The sequence below is a fragment of the Hordeum vulgare genome, chromosome 2H, assembly GCF_904849725.1.
Source record: "Hordeum vulgare subsp. vulgare chromosome 2H, MorexV3_pseudomolecules_assembly, whole genome shotgun sequence".
In the NCBI taxonomy this organism is placed as follows: Eukaryota; Viridiplantae; Streptophyta; class Magnoliopsida; order Poales; family Poaceae; genus Hordeum; species Hordeum vulgare.
Window position 1 is genome coordinate 422,867,620 of NC_058519.1, and position 22,180 is coordinate 422,889,799.

At 40.4% G+C, this 22,180-nt stretch overlaps 1 pseudogene; it reads left to right on the forward strand.

Annotated features, from left to right (window-relative positions):
• The first annotated feature begins 3,370 nt into the window (after positions 1-3,370).
• Positions 3,371-22,180, forward strand: part of LOC123427850 — a 66,382-nt pseudogene continuing 47,572 nt past the window's right edge.

Sequence of the window (22,180 nt, forward strand, 5' to 3'; positions counted from 1 at the left end):
CGTATCATACACCTCGTGTTGACGAACGCTTTAAAAACTGCACCGAAAAACATACAGAAAATATAGAAAAAATTTAAAAACAGACTTTCTTTTTTTAGTAAATTCGAAATTACTCTCAAACCGGAAGGAATTAAAAAATGCGGCTCCATGATATGTTTCCAACATCATATCGTTTGCTTCATTTTGACGAGCGGTTTAGAAAAAATTGCGAAAATACGCTCCGTGCAGCCCATCATGCGGGCTCTATTTTCGAAACTCCTCTCAAACCACGAGGAATCTCGAAAAATGTTCAATTTGAGGAAGTTGGGAATTTTCTGTAGCAATCCAACTATTTATTATACGCCTTGTTCCGACAAACGGTGTAAAAACTGAAGCCAAAACGGTGTCAAAAAAGCGCGTGCAGTTTTTTCTCATGACAATGAAGTGCTCGTTTTGATAGGAATACACTGCACTACCGTTTGAGCGTGTAGTTAGGAAATGTTCGCAGAATAACTATTCTGCTAACATATATATATATAAAGTCTTTTCGTCATCCTCGATGGGGAATAATTATTCTTCACCCCTCTATTTTTACACTAATGCATCGTAATTTTATGTGTCATAAATTTTGTCTTATTTGATACATAAAAGTGACTGTAATAATATATATGATCGCGATAAAAAATATATCATATCATGTAAAATTACAAACATAAAGTCATAGCGTAAAATATACATAAATTGTTATTTTTTTGACCTATAATTTTGTTTTCTTATGTCAAATTTTACGTATTGAACCAATAAAAATGTAACTATTTGTATTGCAATTGTAATTTATTTATGAAACGCTCATAAGATTACATCAAATGAAGAATAACTTATTCTCCATCGTGGGTGATGAATAGACTTTATACTATTCATCATTCAGGGTGTAGAATGAGTTATTCTTCACCCGAGGTAATCCTACGGTTGTTTCATAAATAAATTTTATTTGTTATATAAATAGATACATGCATATTAATTCATTATGAAAATTGGCATAAGAAAACAAAAATATGCGTCAGAAGACCCAAAAAAATGTATTTTATGTGTATTTTACACTATGGTTATACATTTGTAACTTTACATAGCGTAAATTATTTTTTACAGTGATTTAATATTTTCTTACGTTCTCTTTTCAGGTAAGAAGTAAGAAAAAAATTATGGGACGTAAAAATATGATGCATTGATGGTAAAATAAAAGGGGGTGAAAAATAACTATTCCTCACCCAGGGTGACGAATAGCGCGACCCTATATATATATATATATATATATATATATATATATATATATATATATATATATATATATATATGTATATACATATCAGACTGACTATTCTCACACTGGATGTACAATAACTATTCTCACATAACTTCTGAGCTGCATGGTTAACGCAAGTGCACTTCATCCCTATCAAACAAGCACTGCAATGTGAGTAGAAAAAACTGCATGCATTTTTTCGGCAGTGTTTTCGCTCCATTTTCTAAAACGTTTGTCACAACGAGGTTTATAATATATTTTTGGATAGCTACAAAAAATGCACAACTTTGTAATGTTGAACACTTTCAAGATTCCTCACGGTTTAAGAACAATTTCGAAAACGATGGGCGCATGACAGATGATAGCGAGCGAATTTTCGCATTTTTTTTCTAAACGACTCGTCGAAAGGAAGCAAGTGATACGGAGTTGGAAATATATCATTGAGGCACAAATTTTTCTTGTAGATTACACTCTCTAATTCCTTACGGTTTAAGAGCGGTTTCAAATTTACTAGAAGGCAAAATTCTGTTTTTCAAGTTTTTTGAATTTTCTAATTTGGTTTTTGTTGTAGTTTTTAAAATGTTTGTCAGAAGGAAGCGTGTGATACGGCGTAGGAAAGCTATGAAACAAGCGCAACATTTATATGTTGGTCATTTGTTGAGATTCCTTACTATTTTAAATTAATTTTGAACACGGTGCACGTGCGTACGAGTGGCAGCGAGCATATTTTTATGAATTTTTCCAAACCACTCGTCGGAGCGATGCAAATATACGGCGTTGGAAAGATATCGACGAGGCACAACTTCTTCATGTAGAAACTCTCTCTAATTCCTTACGGTTTAAGAGCGGCTTTGAAATTACCAAAATACGGACACTCTATTTTTTGCGACATCAAAATCGACACGTGAACCGCTTCACATAAAAGAACACACTCCTTGAGATAGAAAAACCGCACTGCATGAGAAAGGCAAGCGAACTTCATGCGTTTTTGTGTTAGACGTGATTTTTTTTCACAAGAGAAAGTGGATCGCGCTTCATGTCGAGCGCAAGTGAACCACAACAATATCGAAAAGTGAACCACATTACCTTTTTTGTTGTTTCCAAAATATTTTTACTACACTTCATATTGGGCGTAAGTCAATCGCAATACTAACTAAAGTGAACCTCTACACTACCAATAATGAACCACATGAGTTTTTTTGTCTTTTTTGTACTTCAAATTTTAGCCTTATCCTTATTCCAATGAACGACGTAGTGCAAATTGAGCTTCTCGACAACCGAAATACTGAATTTCCCAACACGGATATAATTTTTCTTAGAAAGGCTTACAAATAAACAGGACTAGACAAATAACTTTCATCCTGGGTGTAGTCAATCTCTTTTTTTATTTTTCTCCCTCCCTGCAAAACAGGTGAACTTCAACCTCTCTTTTTTCTCGCCGCGCCAAACAATAAACTTCAACCTTTTTATTAACTCCATGGACAAATCAAACTACATCGAAAAATAATGTACTCATCGTGATTTTTTATTTTCTCTCCTTTTCACAAAGCAAACCATAGAGGTACTTTTAATGAACTACATCCATTATAAAAATGAATACAAACATTTTGCTGCAAATTTATACCAGCAAGCACCATAAAGTGCACCTAGCAGTAGTCAACTGCATTGCGCCAAGCGGGATTTCGAACTACACGGGAGCTCGCCCGAGACCAAGATGTTGTTGTTGTCCTCGCTCGTGCGCCCACGAATTGCACCTATGCGAGCATCACACCGCACGTCCACGGTGGCTTAACTACACCACACATACCCTACTACATGCAAGGATGATCCCGCCGGGAGGAGAGGTGGTGGTAGCTCACACCAGCAACAGCCCTGTCAAGCGCGTGCCCATGAATGATAGAAGAGCAACTCGTGTGTGAAGTAGAGATGTTAGGGAAGGGGGTCTGCGGCAGTAGATGAACCACACGAGGGTGCGGGGCGCACTCCTTGTGGTATCTGAGTGCACTACAAATCCAAAATTCGAAAAGAGATGAAAAAGGGCCCTTATGAAGTGCACAGGTGTCGTCGTTGGCACTGACCTTCATCACCATGGAGATCAAAGCAACAAGGGAGGAGGCAAAATGTCCCCGCCAGCAGAGGAAGCAGGAGGCATCGGTGGTTGCGGTTGCCGGCCCGGATCCACCGCCCAAAGGCGTGGTGTGGGCGGTTGTCGACACGGATCCGTCGCAAGGAGGAGCACTGGTGGCGGTTACCGAACCGGATCCGCCGCTGGAAGGTGAGTTGAGGACGGTGCAGCAATGGTGAGGAGGGGGAGTGGAGGGGGTGATGCGGTGGGGGAGGGCAGGCAGTGGTAGACATTGGCCGCGTCGTGCCCATCCCCGCAATACATGGAGGCGGCGCTCGGGATGGCCTCACGTGAAGTCTGTTAGGATCCACGACGCAGAGTGATACATCTCCAACGTATCTATAATTTTTTATGTTCCATTTTGTTATATTATCATTCTTGGATGTTTTACAATCATTTTATAGCAACTTTATATCATTTTTTGGGACTAAGCTATTGACATAGTGCCTACTGCTAGTTGCTATTTTTTGCTTGTTTTTTCCTTCGTAGAAAATCAATATCAGATGAAGTCCAAATGCCACGAATTTTTTTGGATATTTTTGTGGACAGGAAGGAAACATGAGAACCAAGGAAGCTCTTGAGGGGAGGCCTAGGTAGCCCACTAGGCACGATGGCGCGCCCGGGGCCCCTAGCATGCCCTGTTGGGTAGTGGGGGCCTCGAGCACCTCCTTCGCCGCCTCTTGACTCCATAAGTGCCCATATATTCATGAAACCCTAGAGGAGTCAACGTAAAATCGTTTTAGCCGTCGCAAGTTCCAAAAGCCAGTAGATCCAATCTAGAGCCCTTTCCGGCACCCTACTAGAGGGGAACATGATCATGGAGGGGTTCATCATCCTCATTGCTTCTCCTCCGATGATGCGTGAGTAGCACCTACGGGTCCATAGGCACTAGCTAGATGGCTTTCTCTCTCGTTTTGCTTCTCAACACAATGGTCTCTTGAAGATCTGTTTGATGTGAATCTTTCTTTTGTGGTGTGTTTGTTGTAATTCGATGAACTATGAGTTTATGATCAGATCTATGAAATTATATCCATTCTTGATTATAATAGCCTTGTATTTCTTCTCTGATATTCGGTTTTTTTGGCCAACCTAATCTTTTTATTTTGCAATGGGAAGACGTGCGTTGTGATGGTATCGATCTTGCGGTGATCAATCTCACTGACAGAAGGATACAGGACACACATGTATCGTTGCTATGAAGGATAAAATGATGGGGACTATTCCTACATGTATAAATCTTGTACACATCGTGTCATCATTCTTAAAGAATTACTCCATTTCTCCATGAACTTAATACACTAGATGCTTGCTGGATAGCGGTTGATGTGTGCAGTAATAGTAGTAGATGTAGGCAGGAGTCGATCTACTTATCTTGGACGTGATGCCTATATACATGATCATAGTCTTGGAGATCATCATAATTATTCGCTCTTCTATCAATTTCCCAACAGTAATTTGTTTACTGAATCTATATTATTTTCTCGAGAGAAGCCACTAGTGAAACCTACGGCCCCCGGGTCTATATCTCATCACGTATTTGCAAGATATATTTTCCTATTCGTGTTTCCAATTTATTTTATCTTTTTTTAAGATCTATATTATCAAAGCCCAAAAATATATTATGGCGCTTTATTTGTTGCTACTTTATTTGCATCTACCAATCTATCTATTTAGTGTTTTATCTTACCCACGAGGGCTCTATAAGTCGCTGATGAGTTTGAGTTATTCGATGAATATTATATCGACCCCTAAAAATGAATGTTTTCGGTAGAAGACTTTGGTCATTCCTTGAAGACTTTGATCACGAAGAAATTGCGAAGAAATATATATTCCTCGTGAAGATATTGAAGATGAGGAATTCGATGTGTCCCGCCGAAAATACACTAAAGACTTTAAAGTTGAAGATTTACTCTTCTTGTTTCGTTTTCTTTATACTTGAGTCATTGGAACACCGTACTCCTAAAGGGGGTCGAGGTAAAACTATTAAACAAATTTCCTCATGATGCTCAACCCAAACCTACATCTACCAAATCCTCAAAGTGAGGAACATGGGAGACATGAGGACTCTCAAAGTTGAAAGTTCCGACCGTTGTCGCGCCACACGCCACCTGTTCCAGATATTATCCACCCAACGGTCATATTATTAAAGGACATTTATGTCAAATCATGCCGGGATGCTCCCAGGCTATAAATAGCCGCCCCCACAACCAGTAGCTTGTTGGCTGCTCCGAGAGAAAGTGATACTAGTCATTTAGAGGAACCCAAATTCCTCAGAGCCTTTGAGTGAAAATCATCTAGTGAGGAAATACCCCAAACACCCAAACCCAAACCAAAACCCAAGTGATTGAGCATCACTGAAGAATTTATTCCTGTGTGGAACCGATGCTTGTTACCTTTCAGGATTGTGCATCCTCCAAACGGCTAGGCGTTATGGTCTAGAGCATCCAGCAGTCAATTGTGGATCGCAGGGTGACCGAGTTTGTGAGGGTTTGGAAGTCTGCCCTGAAGACTTACCACGAGTGTTGCGCGAGGACTGTGTGTCCTTAGCTCAAGGAGAATATGGTAGGGACTGTGTGTCACGGGACTGTGTGTCCTTTGATTTCAATACCAAACCGCTCCAAACTAGACGTATAACTGTCACAGCAGTTGGAACTGGGTCATCACCAACTATCTTCATCAAGCTACTGGTTCTATTTCCTCAACACTCTCATTTCCTCAGTTGCATATTGAAGACTCTTATCTGTACTGTTTGAAGAATTTGACTGAAGATTTTCTCTAAATTCCTCACCTCAAATTCTTCACCTGCTTATCCTGTACTTGTGACATGTGCAAACCGAATCTCTGAAATCACGTTGAGTATTTTCCGGTAGTTGTTTTTGCACTTATGAGTTTATACTATTTCCGCCGCACTCAGTTCATGACTGAGGACTTTCCTCACTAGTAATTTCCTCAGTGATGAATTTCGAAAAATCGCCTATTCACCCCCTCTAGTCGATATAACGCTCTTTCAAATGGTATCAGAGCAAGGTACTCCCTTGTTCTATGTGATTTTGGTTTAACCGCCTGGAGTTTTAGTTATGTCGACTGCAGGTATGATCAAGGTTACTGCAGGATGTCCTACCTTCGAAGGAAAGGACTTCCCCTATTCGAAGACCAAGATTCAAATGCATCTTCAAGCAATTGACAATGATCTTTGGTATATTCTCTAAAATGGTATTCCCTCCATCCCTGCTACTATCTCTGCCGCTGATGTGAAGAAGTTCAAGCAACTTGACTTGCAAGTGAAGAATATCATTTGTGGCCACCTGAGAAAAGGTCAGTATGGCAAAGTTAGTGCTTTGGGCACTGCTAAGCTTATCTGGGATAGACTGTCCAAAGTCAATAAGGGAGTCTCAACACAGCATGACTCTCGTGTCGATGTTCTTCGCAATCTATTCAATCATTTCAAGAGGCTTGAAAATGAAAGCTGCCAACATACCTTTGATCGCCTCACCGACATCTCAAATGAATTGCAAGCTCTCGGCTCTAGAGACATCACTGGCCATGAAGTTGTGAAGAAACTGCTACGATCTCTTGATCCATCATTTTACACACTAGTACTGATGATCCAAGAACGAAGAGACTACAAGATGCTTGATCGTGATGATATACTTGAGAGACTCAATACTCATGAATTCCAACAAGAAGAAATGAGAGATCTGTATGGACCAAGCTATTCAAGACCCCGTGTGCTGAAGGCTAAGGCTGTTTCCTCATCTGAAGAAGAAGATTCAGATTGCAGTCTCGGTGACCCTGAAGAACATGGACAAGAACTTGGAATGCTCGTGGGGAGATTCCAAAAGTTCAAAAAGCGTGGCCACTTCGGAAAATCTTCAAGAAAAGATATGAGGAAATCACAATCTTCATCTGAAGACTACAAGAAAAAAAACTTCCACAAATGCAAGAAATATGGTCACTACATTGTTGACTGTCCTCGCTCGATGAAAGAACCAAAGAAGAAGAAACACAAGGATGAAAGTTCTGATGACTCGAAGAAAAAGAATAAATATTCAAAATCCTCATCTTCAAAGTCCTCATCGCACAAGAAGACCAGTTTCAGAAAGGCTCGGGCACTCATTGGCAAGGAAATGGATTATGAAGAAGAATCTCTGGAATGTGATGAAGAGGAAGGTTCTGAAGTGGAGTCAGAATATGGTGTGGCAAGCCTTGCACTTTCTACCACATTCATCAGCAAGTCGATCTTCAACCTTGAAGAAAATGACAACGCCAACTACACTGATGAATATGGTGATGACTTCGCTCCAACCTATTGCTTCATGGCAAAAGGTTCAAAGGTACCAAACCACACTTTCTCCTCTGATTCAAGTGACTGTGAACCTGATGATTATCCAAAACCCATTTACTGTAAACTTGCAAACATTGCCACTAAGAAACAAGGTTCTATTGAAAAGCTTCAGAAACTGCTAGACAGAAGTGATGATCTGTTGAATGATGAAATGAAACGTACTCAAGTCCTCACTAAAGATGTTCAAAGTCTTCAGTCTAGATTTGATAGTCTTCAAGATCTCTATGGCACACTCTTGGCTGATCATGAGAAACTTTCCTATGAATTTCTTCGAAGGAAGCTTGATCTTGAGAAGTTAAGAATGTTTCATGATGATCTTTGAATTGAAAATGATTCATTGCTTGCTCAACAGATCAGTACTGCACAGGTAGATTTCATTCCACCATGTCTGAAATGCATCAAGCTTGAAACTGCTAGTTCTTCACCTAAATCATCAAATGCTTCTATCTCTACAAATTCTTCAACTGTTCCTGTGGTATCAAATTCTTCACTTGAGGAAACCACAAATGCTACTGACGAAAATGCAGGATTGAAGGAATTGTATGTGACAAGCATATACAAAAGCCTCAAAGGGCATCAAACTCTTTGCGGTGTGCTCAAAAAGCAGATTATAAATAGGAACCCAAGGAAAGAGGGCATTGCCTTCGAGAGGAAATTGAATGATGATGGATCATACTGGAAACCTGGGTAGTACCCCAAAACCTCATGGGTTGCTGCTAAAGGTCCTCCCATTGATCCATCTACTCTAACAGGCTTTGCATGTGAAATGTCCTATTGCTCTGATGAGTCATTTGACTCCAACTATAAATTGTTCAAAAATCAATCTGGTGAAGTATTTGCTCGACATGTTGGAACTAACTGCATGAATGGACCTCCCCTGAGGAAAATCTGGGTCCCCAAAATTTGCTTGGAATATCTTCAGGTGAATGTCCTCATGACACCACCATTGAAGAACCAGAACCCCACATCAAATTCCTCAGGTGGACCAAAGTCTTCACGAGGATCAAATTCCTAAAATGGTCAAAATTATGCACGTACTCGCACTAATGCTTTTGATATGCAGGGAAACTACAAGGGACATGAATATGGACATGATTTCTCAAATCATTATGTTCATAAGTCCTCAAAGAATTTCTCTGCCTATTCATTTGAGTACTCTAACCCCCTACTGTGAAAAGAAGTGAATTAGCTTCAATGCCTCCATTCCCATGTGGTGCTCGCAGGATGATGAACTCTTTGCCACCCCTTCATATGTGGGTGGTGAAGAAATCGAACTAATCACTTCCGCAGGTCAGGTCTCCATATGAAAGTCATCATCTGAAGAATTTGGTGGAGACCTCAGGAAATTGCTTGATTGGACGCAAGCTAAAACATGATGAAATGATTACATTTAACACATCCTCAAATTTACGGTTTATGATGAAATTCTTGTCCGATGAAATTGATATCATATTCTTCAAGTCTGAAGCATATGAGATGGTAAGGTTTACTAATTCATATGCAGGATGACAAACCCAAGAATATAGAGTGGGTTCTTGACATTGGTTGCACAAATCACATGACTGGTGATAAAAGCTTATTGATGAATATATCACTGAATCCATCACCACTGAAGCAAATCACTTATGCTGATAAAGATAAAAGCAAGGTATTGGGACTTGGTAAAGTGGCTATCTCTAAGGATCGTCGCGTGGACAAGGTCATGCTTGTCGAATGTCTTGGGTTTAACCTCATGTCAGTCTCAATGCTTTGTGATCTTGATATGATTGTCATCTTTGGAAAATATAGATGTGTATTCATCATGGAATTTGACAAATCCAAAGTCTTCGAAGGCTTTAGGAGAGGAGACTTGTACATTGTTGATTTTTCCACAGGTCCTCAACTAGCCACATGTTTACTAGCAAAAACCTTAGGAGGCTGGCTATGGCATCGTCGACTTGGTCATGCAGGCATGAGGAATTTGCACACACTGCCAAAGAAGAAGCATGTCATTGGCATCAAATCTGTCAAATTCCTCGAGGACCATCTCTGTGGTGCTTGTTAGTCTGGAAAAATGACCAGATCCAAACACCCCTCGAAGACTATCATGACTACTTCTCGTCCATTCGAATTGCTTCACATGGATCTGTTTGGACCTACTCATTATGCTACTCTAACCAATGCAATATCTTTATATGGCTTTGTCATCGTTCATGGCTATTTTCGTTATACTTGGGTACACATCATTGCTTACAAAAATGAAGTGCATGAAGTCTTCAAACGATTTTCCACAAGAGCCTCAACAAACTTCGACGTCCAGATCAAACACATCAGGAGAGATAATGGGACAGAATTCAAAAATACTGGTCTTGATGATTATCTTGATGAACTTGGTATTAGTCACGTACTGTCTGCTCCTTATACTCCACAGCTGAATGGCGTCGTTGAATGCAAGAACAAGTCTCTGGTTGAAATGGCATGGACTATGCTTGAGGAATATCAGACACCTCGTCGCTTTTGGCCTTAAGCAATCGACACTACTTGCCACATCCTCAACAGGGTATATCTTCACAAAATCCTCAAGAAAACCTCATATGAACTCCTCATTGACAAGAAACCTAATGTAAGTTATTTCGAAGTCTTTGGTGCAAGATGCTAGATTAGAGATCATCACCATAGCTCAAAATTTGCACCTAAAGTACATGAGGGTTTTATGCTTGGTTACAGAAAGGACTCGCACACCTATAGAGTCTTCAACACCTATTAGAATAAGGTTGTTGAAACTGTAGATGTGCACTTCGATGAAACTAACAACTCACAAAGAGAGCAACTGCCTCCTGTGCCAGATAAATTGACTCCTGAAGAAGCTATTAAGCACAAAGCTATGATACGTCCATTTTGAATCATGCTTTCATGTTGATATTTATTGCTTTTTGGGCTGTTATTTCACTTCACGGTACAATACTTATGCCTTTTCTATCTTATTTTGCAAGGTTTACATGAAGAGGGAGAATGTCGGCAGCTGGAATTCTGGCCTGAAAAAAGGAGCAAGTTTGAGATGCCTATTCTACGCAACTCCAAAAGCTGTGAAAATCAACATGGATTTTTTTGGGAATATATAAAAAATTATGGGCCGAAGAAGTGCCAAAGGGGTGCGAGCAGGTGGCCACAAGCCTGCTAGGCGCGGCCACCCCCCTGGCCGCGCCTAGGGGGCTTGTGGGCTCCCTGCTGGCCCACTGGCTCCCCTCTTCTGCCATACGAAGGGTTTCGTTCCGAAAAAATTCAGGAGGAGGCTTTTCGGAGGATTCGCCGCCGCCACGAGGCGGAACTTGAGCAGAACCAACCTAGAGCTCCGGCAGGACGATCCTCCCGGGAAACTTCCCTCCCGGAGGGGGAAATCATCACCATCGTCATCACCAACACTCCTCTTATCGGAGGGGACTCATCACCATCAACATCTTCATCAGCACCATCTCATCTCCAAACCCTAGTTCATCTCTTGTAACCAATGTCCATCTCGCGACTCCGTTTGGTACTTGTAAGGTTGTTAGTAGTGTTAATTACTCTTTGTAGTTGATGCTAGTTGGATTATTTGGTGGAAGAGTTTATGTTCAGATCCTTGATGCTACTCATTACCTCTCTAGTCATGAATATGATTATGCTTTGTGAGTAGTTACTTTTGTTCCTGAGGACATGGGATAAGTCATGCTAATATTAGTCATGTGAATTTGGTATTCGTACGATATTTTGATGTGTTGTATGTTGTTTTTCCTCTAGTGGTGTTATGTGAACGTCGACTACATAACACTTCAGCATTATTTGGGCCTAGAGGAAGACATTGGGAAGTAGTCAGTAGATGATGGGTTGCTAGAGTGACAGAAGTTTATGATGGGTTGCTAGAGTGACAAAAGTTTATGTGTTGCTTCGTAAGGGGCTGATTTGGATCCACTAGTTTAATGCTATGGTTAGACTTTGTCTTAATTCTTCTTTAGTAGTTGCGGATGCTTGCGAGAGGGGTTAATCATAAGTGGGATTCTTGTCCAAGTAAGGGCAGTACCCAAGCGCCGGTCCACCCACATATCAAACTATCAAAGTAATGAACGTGAATCATATGAACAAGATGAAAACTAGCATGACAGAAATTCCTGTGTGTCCTCGGGAGCGTTTTTCCTCCTATAAGACTTTGTCCAGGCTTGTCCCTTGCTACAAAAGGGATTGGGCCACTTTGCTGCACCATTGCTACTTTTGTTACTTTCTACTTGCTACGAATCATCTCACCACACAACTACTTGTTACCGATAATTTCAGTGCTTCCAGATATTACCTTGCTGAAAACCACTTGTCAGATCCTTCTGCTCCTCGTTGGGTTCGACACTCTTACTTATTGAAAGGACTACGATAGATCCCCTATACTTGTGGGTCATCAAGACTCTTTTCTGGCGCCGTTGCCGGGGAGTGAAGCGCCTTTGGTAAGTGGAAATTGGTAAGGAAACATTCATATAGTGTGCTGAAATTTATGGTCACTTGTCACTATGGAAACTAATCCTTTGAGGGGCTTGTTCGGGGTATCTTCACCTCGAACGGAAGCACAAAGAGTTTCTCCTCAACCTGCTGCACCTACTGAAAATATTTGCTTTGAATTTCCTTCGGGTATGCTTGAGAAACTGCTGGCTAATCCTTTTACAGGAGATGAAACATCACATCCAGACTTACATCTAATCTATGTAGATGAAGTTTGTGGTTTATTTAAGCTTGCAGGTTTGCCCGAGGATGAGGTCAAGAAGAAGTTCTTTCCCTTATCTTTGAGGGATAAGGCGTTGACATGGTATAGGCTATGTGATGATACTGGATCATGGAACTACAATCAATTGAAATTGGAATTTCATCAAAAGTTTTATCCTATGCATCTAGTACATCGTGATCGGAATTATATTTATAATTTTTGGCCTCGTGATAGAGAAAGCATCTCTCAAGCTTGGGGGAGGCTTAAATCAATGTTATATTCATGCCCCAACCATGAGCTCTCGAGAGAGACTATCATTCAGAACTTCTATGCTCGGCTTTCTTGACAGTTCTTGTACCGGTTCTTTTATGATGAGAGATATTGACTTCAAATGGAATTTATTGGAGAGAATTAAACGCAACTCTGAAGATTGGGAGCTTGATGAATGTAAGGAGTCAGGTATGAATTTCAAGTTTGCTTGCGTTAAATCCTTTGTTGAAAAAAATACTTTTTGTGATTTTAGCGCTAAGTATGGACTTGACTCTGAGATAGTAGCTTCATTGTGTGAATCATTTTCTGCTCATATTGATCTCCCCAAAGAGAAGTGGTTTAAATATCATCCTCCTTTAGAAGTCAATGTAGTTAAACCCAATCCAGTTGAAGAGAAAGTCATTGCCTATAATGATCCTATTGTTCCCGGTGCTTACATTGAGAAACCACCTTTCCCTGTTAGGATAAAGGATCATTCTAAAGCTTCAACTGTGATACGTAGAGGCTACATTAGAACACCTACACCCCATGAGTAAATTAGAGTTGAACCTAGCATTGCTATTATCAAAGATCTCTTGTCCGATGATGTTGAGGGACATAATATTCACTTCTGTGAAGATGCTGCTAGAATTGCTAAACCTCACGCTAGAGATAAACATAGGCCTATTTTCGGCACGCCTGTTGTTTCTGTTAAGATAGGAGATCATTGCTATCATGGTTTATGTGACGTGGGTGCTAGTGTTAGTGCAATACCTCAATCCTTATATGATGAAATTAAAGACGAGATTGCACCTGTTGAGATAGAACCTATTGATGTCACTATTCAGCTTGCCAATAGAGATACTATCTGCCCTGTGGGAATTGTTAGGGATGTTGAAATCTTGTGTGGTCAAACGAAGTATCCTGTTGATTTCCTCGTTCTTGCTACCACTCAGGATAGCTTTTGTCCCATCATATTTGGCAGACCTTTTCTCAATACTGTCAATGCTCATATTGACTGTGAGAAGCAAACTGTCACTGTTGGCTTTGAAGGTGTGTCACATGAGTTCAATTTCTCCAAGTTTGGTAGACAACCTCATGAAAAATAGTTGCCTAGTAAGGATGAAACTATTGACTTGGCTTCTCTTGTCATGCCTCCTACTGATCCCTTAGAGCAATACTTGCTTGAGCATGAAAATGATATGCATATGGATGAAAGGGATGAGATAGATAGGGTTGTCTTAGAACAATATCCTATCCTTAAGAATAATTTGCCTGTTGAACTGCTTGGGGATCCACCCCCACCAAAGGGTGATCATGTGTTCGAGCTTAAACAGTTGCCTGATACTCTTAAGTATGCTTATCTTGATGAAAAAGAGATATATCATGTTATTATTACTGCTAGCCTCTCAAAGCATTAAGAAAAGAAGTTACTAAAAACTCTGAGAAAGCACCGTGCTGCTATTGGATATACTCTTGATGATCTTAAGGGCATTAGTCCCACTCTATGCCAACACAAGATTAAAACCGATCCTGATTCCAAACCAGTTGCTGATCATCAACGGAGATTAAATCCTAAGATGAAAGAGGTAGTAAGAAAAGAAATACTAAAGCTCCTGGAAGAAGGTATTATCTATCTTGTCGCTCATAGTGATTGGGTGAGTCCAGTGCATTGCGTCCCTAAGAAGGGAGACATTACCGTTGTCCCTAATGATAAGGATGAATTGATCCCACAGAGGATTATTACTGGCTATAGGATGGTGATTGATTTTAGGAAATTGAATAAAGTCACTAGGAAAGATCAGTACCCTTTGCCTTTTATCGACCAAATGATAGAAAGACTGTCTAAACACACACACTTGTGCTTTCTAGACGGTTATTCTGGTTTCTCCCAAATACCAGTTGCACAATCTGATCAGGAAAAAACCACTTTCACCTGCCCTTTCGGTACCTTTGCTTATAGACGTATGCCTTTTGGCTTATGTAATGCACCTGCCACCGTTCAAAGATGTATGATGGCTATATTCTCTGACTTTTGTGAAAAGATTGTTGAGGTTTTCATGGATGACTTCTCCGTTTACGGGTCTTCCTTTGATGATTGCCTCAGCAACCTTGATCGGGTCTTGCAGAGATGTAAAGACACCAATCTTGTCTTGAATTGGGAGAAGTGCCACTTTATAGTTAATGAAGGCATCGTCTTAGGACATAAAATTTCTGAAAGAGTTATTGAAGTCGATAAGGCTAAGGTTGATGCGATCGAGAAAATGCCATACCCCACAGATATCAAAGGTATAATAAGTTTCCTTGGTCATGCTGGTTTCTCTAGGAGGTTCATTAAAGACTTCTCTAAGATTTCTAGGCCTATTACCAATCTCTTGCAAAAGTATATTCTTTTGTTTTTGACGATGATTGTGAGGAAGCCTTCGAAATACTTAAGAAGGCCTTGATAACGGCACCTATTGTTCAATCACCTGATTGGAACTTACCTTTTGAAATCATGTGTGACGCTAGTGATTATGCTGTTGGTGTTGTCCTAGGGCAAAGAGTTGATAAGAAGTTGAATGTTATTCACTATGCTAGTAAAACTCTAGACAGTGCCCAAAGAAACTATGCTACTAAGGAAGGAGTTTTTAGCAGTCGTGTTTGCATGCGAAAAGTTCAGGTCTTACATAGTTGATTCCAAAGTCACTATTCACACTGATCATGCTGTTATTACGTACCTCATGGAGAAGAAGGAAGCTAAACCTAGACTTATCAGATGGGTTCTTGCTACGTCATCAAAAGTCCTTCCCCGGCACTGGTGCCAGAGATCCTTCTGTCGTCTCTTGAGCTTGCGTTGGTTTTTCCCTTCAAGAGGAAAGGGTGATCTAGCACAGGAGCAGTAAGTATTTCTCTCAGTTTGAGAACCAAGGTATCAATCCAGTAGGAGAATCTCTTCAAGTCAAGAGTACCTGCGCAAACACAAAAGAGCTTGCACCCAGCGCTATAAAGGGGTTGTCAAACCCTTCAAGATTGTTTGCAAAGTGAGATCCGAAGGCGGAAAGTGCAACGAAGTAAAAAGTGTAAGGCTGAAATATGGCGTGGATTAGACCCTGGGGGACATAGTGTTCACTAGAGGCTTCTCTCAAAATAGCAAGTATTATGGTGGGTGAACAAATTACTGTCGAGCAATTGATAGAACCACGCAAAGTCATGACAATATCTAAGGAAATGATCATACATATAGGCATCACGTCCGAGACAAGTAGACCGATACTTTCTGCATCTACTACTATTAGTCCACACATCGACCGCTATCCAGCATGCATCTAGTGTATTGAGTTCATGACGAAGAGAGTAACGCCTTAAGCAAGATGACATGATGTAGAGGGATAATCTCAAACCAATGATGAAAACCCCATCTTTCTACCCTTGATGGCAACAACACGATGCGTGCCTTGCTACCCCTTCTGTCACTGGGTGAGGTCACCACACGGTATGAACCCAAAACCAAGAACTTCTCCCATTGCAAGAATCATAGATCTAGTTGGCGAGACAAAACCCACAACTCGATGAGAATTACAAGGATATGAAATCATGCATAAGAGAGATCAGAAGAAACTCAAATAAGATTCATAGATAATCTGATCATAAATCCACAATTCATCGGATCTCCACAAACACACCGCAAAATCCACAATTCATCTGATCATAAATACATCGAATAGATCTCCATGAAGATCATGGAGAACTTTGTATTGAAGATCCAAGAGAGAGAAGAAGCCATCTAGTAACTAGTTATGGACCCGTAGGTCTATGGTGAACTACTCACGCATCATCGGAGAGGTCATGGTGTTGATGAAGAAGCCCTCCGTATCCGAATCCCCCCTCCGGCAGGGCGCCAGAACATGCCCCAGATGGGATCTTGCGGAGAAAGAAGCTTGCGGCGGCGGAAAAGTACTTTCGATGATCTCCTGATTTTTTTGGAATTTTTGGGGATATATAGGCGCAAACCCTAGGGCAAAGGAGGTCCAAGGGGCCCACAAGCCTGTGGGCCGTGGCCTCCCCCCTGGCCGCGGGGTGATGTCTTGTGGGGCCCCTAGGGCCCCCCTGCCTTGGCTCTCAAGTCTCCTGATCCTCTTCCGTTACAGAAAAATTCTTTTCGGAGATTTTATTCCGTTTGGACTCCGTTTCAAAATCTCCTTTGAAAGGGGTAAAAACATGGAAAAACAGGAACTGGCACTTGGCACTGAGTTAATAAGTTAGTCCCAAAAAATATATAAAAGGCATGCAAAACATCCAAAGTTTGACAAGATAATAGCATGAAACCATCAAAAATTATAGATACGTTGGAGACGTATCAAGCATCCCCAAGCTTAACTCCTACTCGTCCTCGAGTAGGGAAGTGATAAAGAATGAATTTTTGATGTGGAATGCTACCTAGCATAGTTGTCCTCTGCAATGTCTTTCATGTGACATGAATGTTCACATCCGTAAGATTCGAAACAATAGTTTGCTATTGACATGAAAACAATAATACTTCAAGAAAACTAGCAAAGTAATCATGAACTTTCAAAATAACAAGGCCAAGGAAAGTTATCCCTACAAAATCATATAGTCTGGCTATGCTCCATCATCCTCACACAACTAATGTAAATCATGCACAACCCCGGTATTGGCCAAGTAATTGTTTTTGCACTCTTAATTTCTCAAGAAAATTATAACTATCATGCAATACATGAGCGTGAGCCATGGATATAGCACTATAGGTGGAATAGAGTGTGGTGGTGGTTGTGAGACAAAAAGGAGGAGATGGTTACATTGACTCGGCGTATCAGAAGGCTATGGAGATGCCCATTAATAGATATCAATGTGAATGAGTAGGGATTGCCATACAAGAGATGCACTAGAGCTATAAGTATGTGAAAGCTCAAAAAGGAAAACTAGTGGGTGTGCATCCAACTTGCTTGCTCACGAAGACCTAGGGCAATTTTGAGGAAGCCCATCATTGGAATATACAAGCCAAGTTATAAAATGAAGATTCCCACTAGCATATGGTAGTGACAAAGCAAGAAACTCTCAATCATGAAGAACATGGTGCTATTATGAAGCACAAGTGTGGAAAAAGATAGTAGCATTGTCCCTTCTCTCTTTTTCTCTGTTTTCTCTTTTTTCATTTGGGCTCTTAGGCCTCTCTTTTTTTATTTGGGCTCTTTGGCCTCTCTTTTTTTATTCCTCACATGGGACAATGCTATAATAATGATGATCATCACACTTTTATTTACTCACAACTCAAAGCTTAGAAATGACTCTATAGGAAATGCCTCCGGCAGTGTATCGGGATGTGCAACGATCTAGCTTGGCGTGTGACGTTGAAACATCTCGCTAGCTATCTTATGATCATGCAATGGAAATATGAGAGTGACGACACAAGTCATGAGTGGAACGGTGGGAGTTGCATGGCAATATATCTCGAAATGGCTATGAAAATGCCATAGTAGGTAGGTATTGTGGCTGTTTTGAGGAAGGCATATGGTGGATTTGTGCACCGGCGAGAATTGCGCGGCACTAGAGAGGCTAGCAATGGTGGAAGGTGAAAGTGCATCTATACCATGGACTCACATTAGTCATGAAGAACTCACATACTTGTTGCGAAAGTTTTTATTAGTAATCGAAACAAAGTGCTAAACGCATACTCCTAGGGGAAGGGTTGGTAGGTGCTAACCATCGCGCGATCCCGACCTCAACACAAAGGATGCCAATCAATAGATCAATTATGCTCCGACTTCCTAACATAGTGGTTCACCATACGTGCATGCTACGGGAATCACTAACTTCAACACAAGTATTTCTTGATTCCCAACACCCTACTAACATAGCTCTTAATATTACCAAATCCACGTCTCAAAACTAATTGAGATGAATCAAGACTTCTCTTTCTACTCAATGCACATGAAGATGGAGGTTTTAGCATCCTCTTTGGGTACCTATCACATTTGGGACTACTTTTCGTAGCATAAGCCAACTACCAAGTCACGCACCACCGTGCTCTAAAAGATATAAGTGAAACACATAGAGCAAAAGTATCTAGCTCAAAAGATATAAGTGAAGCACTATGAGCAAAAGTATCTAGCTCAAAAGATATAAGTGAAGCACTATGAGCATTCTAGCAAAAATCACGATGAGTGCATGTCTCTCTCTCTCAAAAAGGTGTGCAGCAAGGATGATTGTGTCACAACAAAAAGAAAAGACTCCTAAGATACAAGACGCTCCAAGCAAAACACATATCATGTGGTGAATAAAAATATAACTCCAAGTAATGTTATCGATGGATTGAAGACGAAAGAGGGGATGCCTTCCCGGGGCATCCCCGAGCTTAGGATTTTTGGTATCCTTGAATTTGGCTTGGGATGCCTTGGATATCCCCAAGCTTGAGCACTTTCCACTCCTTATCTCTTTGTCCATGAGAGCATCACCCAAAACTTGAAAACTTCACAACACAAAACTTAAACAGAAACTCGTGTTAACATTAGCACAAGAAAACAAACTACCACTTCTTTTGGTACTGTAGCAAACTTGAATTCTATCTATATTGGTGTTGGACTACTGTATTCTCACTTTTCCATGGCTAGTACACCCCCGATACTAACCATAGTTTCATCAAAACAAGCAACCAACTCAACAAAAACAGAATCTGTCAAAAACAGACCAGTCTATAGCAATCTGTATACTTCGTATACTCATGGTACCTCAAAAAATCTGAACAATTACGAAGGCATGAGCAAAAGGCATATCAACAAGCAGAAAAAAGAATCAACTCAAAAGCTCTTTCTGGATAAAAATGAAAAATCATCTCGTCAGCGAAACGTTTCTGTCTTTTTCCAGCAGGATCAAACAACCAATACCAAGACTAGTCATAAAGGTTTTGCTTGGCTCAAACACAAAAAGAAACACAATAAACACAATAACAACAGAATTGTGATGGTGTGTACGCAACAAAACAGAAAGAAAAAGATAAATTCATTGGGTTGCCTCCCAACAAGCGATATTGTTTAACGCCCTTAGCTAGGCATAAAAGCGATAGAATCACGTATCGTCGTCTTTGGTGCTCAAACCATAAGTGGCCCTCATCATGGATTCATAAGGCAATCTTATTTTCTTTCTAGGAAAGTGTTCCATGCCCTTACTTAAAGGAAATTAAAATCTAATATTCCCTTCCTTCATATTGATGATAGCACCGATAGTCCTTAGGAAAGGTCTACCAAGAATAATAGGGCATGTAGGATTGCAATCAATGTCAAGCACAATGAAATCCACGGGTACATAGTTCCTATTTGCAATAATAAGAACATTATTGATCCTTACCATGGGTTTCTTGACAGTAGAATCAGCAAGATGCAAATTAAGAGAACACTCTTCAATCTCATTAAAACCCAGAACATCACATAAAGACTTTGGAATCGCGGAAACACTAGCACCCAAATCACATAAAGCATTGCATTAATAGTTTTTGATTTTGATTTTGATGGTAGGTTCCCACTCATCATGAAGCTTTCTAGGGATAGAGACTTCCAATTCAAGTTTCTCTTCAAGAGATTATATCATAGCTTCGACGATATGATCGGTAAAGGCCTTGTTTTGGCTATAAGCGTGTGGAGAGTTTAACATTGATTGCATCAAAGAAATGCATTCAATCAAGGAGGAACTATCATAATTGAATTCCTTGAAATCCAAGGTAGTAATTTCATTACTACTCAAAGTTTTAACATCTTCTACTCCACTTTCAATGCTTTTAGCATCAAGATAGATGGACTCCGAATCATTGGGGCACTTTTCAACCAAAGTGGATTGATATCCAGTCCCATAATCATTAGGTTTGACACAAGAAAACAAATATTCAATGGGAGTCACACCAAGCACTTTAAGATCTTCGTGATTCTCATGACGAGAACACGCCTTTTTAAGCCATTCATGTCTAGCACGAATTTGGGCGGTTCTTTCTTGGCTCTCAATCATGGAAACAGGCATAGCTTTCAAATTTCATCCATGTTGAATTTAGGAGGAGCACATCTAACTTCCAAAGCATCAACATCACTAGACATTCTATCAATGCTCTTAGCCAAATCGTCAATTTTGAGTAGCTTTTCCTGTATGGACGCATTGAAAATCTTTTGAGAGTTGATGAACTCTTTGATATTACTCTCTAGATGTGAGGGTAACCTATTGTAATTTCCATGAGTATTGTTGTAGGAGTTGCCAAAGTTATTAGAGGAGTTACTAGGAAAAGGCCTAGGAACATAGTTTCCTCTAAAAGCATTGTTGTTGCCAAAGTTATTCCTACCAACAAAATTAACGCCCAAGCTAGCGTTGCTACTCTCAATCAAAAAAGACATGGGCATATCATTAGGATCCAAAGGAGCACTTCTACTAGCAACCAAATTCATTAACTCGTCCATCTTAGCACTCAGCGAGTTAATTTGTTCTATAGCGTGTACCTTCTTACTAGTAGGTGACCTTTCAGTGTGCCACTGAGAGTAGTTCGTCATGATATTGTCTAGGACCTTTGTGGCTTCCCCTAACGTGATTTCCATGAACGTTCCACCTGAGGTGGAGTACAAGATATTTCTAGAAGCGAAATTCGAGCTAGCGTAAAAGATTTGTATAATCATCCAAAGACTCAAGCCATGAGCGGGACAATTTTTAATCATTAATTTCATTCTCTCCCAAGATTGTGCAACATGTTCATGATCAAGTTGCTTGAAATTCATGATATCATTACGGAGAGAGATGATCTTAGCCGGCGGAAAATACTTGGAAATATAAGCATCTTTGCACTTATCCCAAGAATCGATACTATTTTTGGGCAAAGAAGAAAACCAAGTTTTTGCGCGATCTCGCAACGGGAAAGGAAAAAACATCAATTTAATAAAATCATTATCCACATCTTTCTTCTTTTGCATATCGCTAAGCTCAATGAAGGTATTAAGATGGCATGCGGCATCTTCACTAGGAAGGCCAGAGAATTGCTCTTTCATAACAAGATTCAGCAAAGCGGCATTGATTTCATATGACTCCGCACTAGTGGCGGGAGCAATCGGAGTACTAATAAAATCATTATTATTAGTATTCGAGAAGTCACAAAGTTTGGTGTTTTCATTCATGGTGACTTCGGCAAGCAAGCAAGCACACAAGCGAACAAAGAGCAAGCGAGAAAAAGGGTGAACGAAAAGGCAAACAAAAAAGGTGAATTGTGAAGTGGGGGAGAGGAAAACGAGAGGCAACTGGCAAACAAAGTAAATGCAAGATATGAGTTTGCGACACCTACTTGGATGAGTTCTTGACTTGATCCTCCCCGGCAACGGCGCCAGAAATCCTTCTCCTATGACAACAAAAGTCCTTCCCCGGCAGTGGTGCCAGAGATCCTTCTGTCGTCTCTTGAGCTTGCGTTGGTTTTTCCCTTGAAGAGGAAAGGGTGATGCAGCACATGAGCAATAAGTA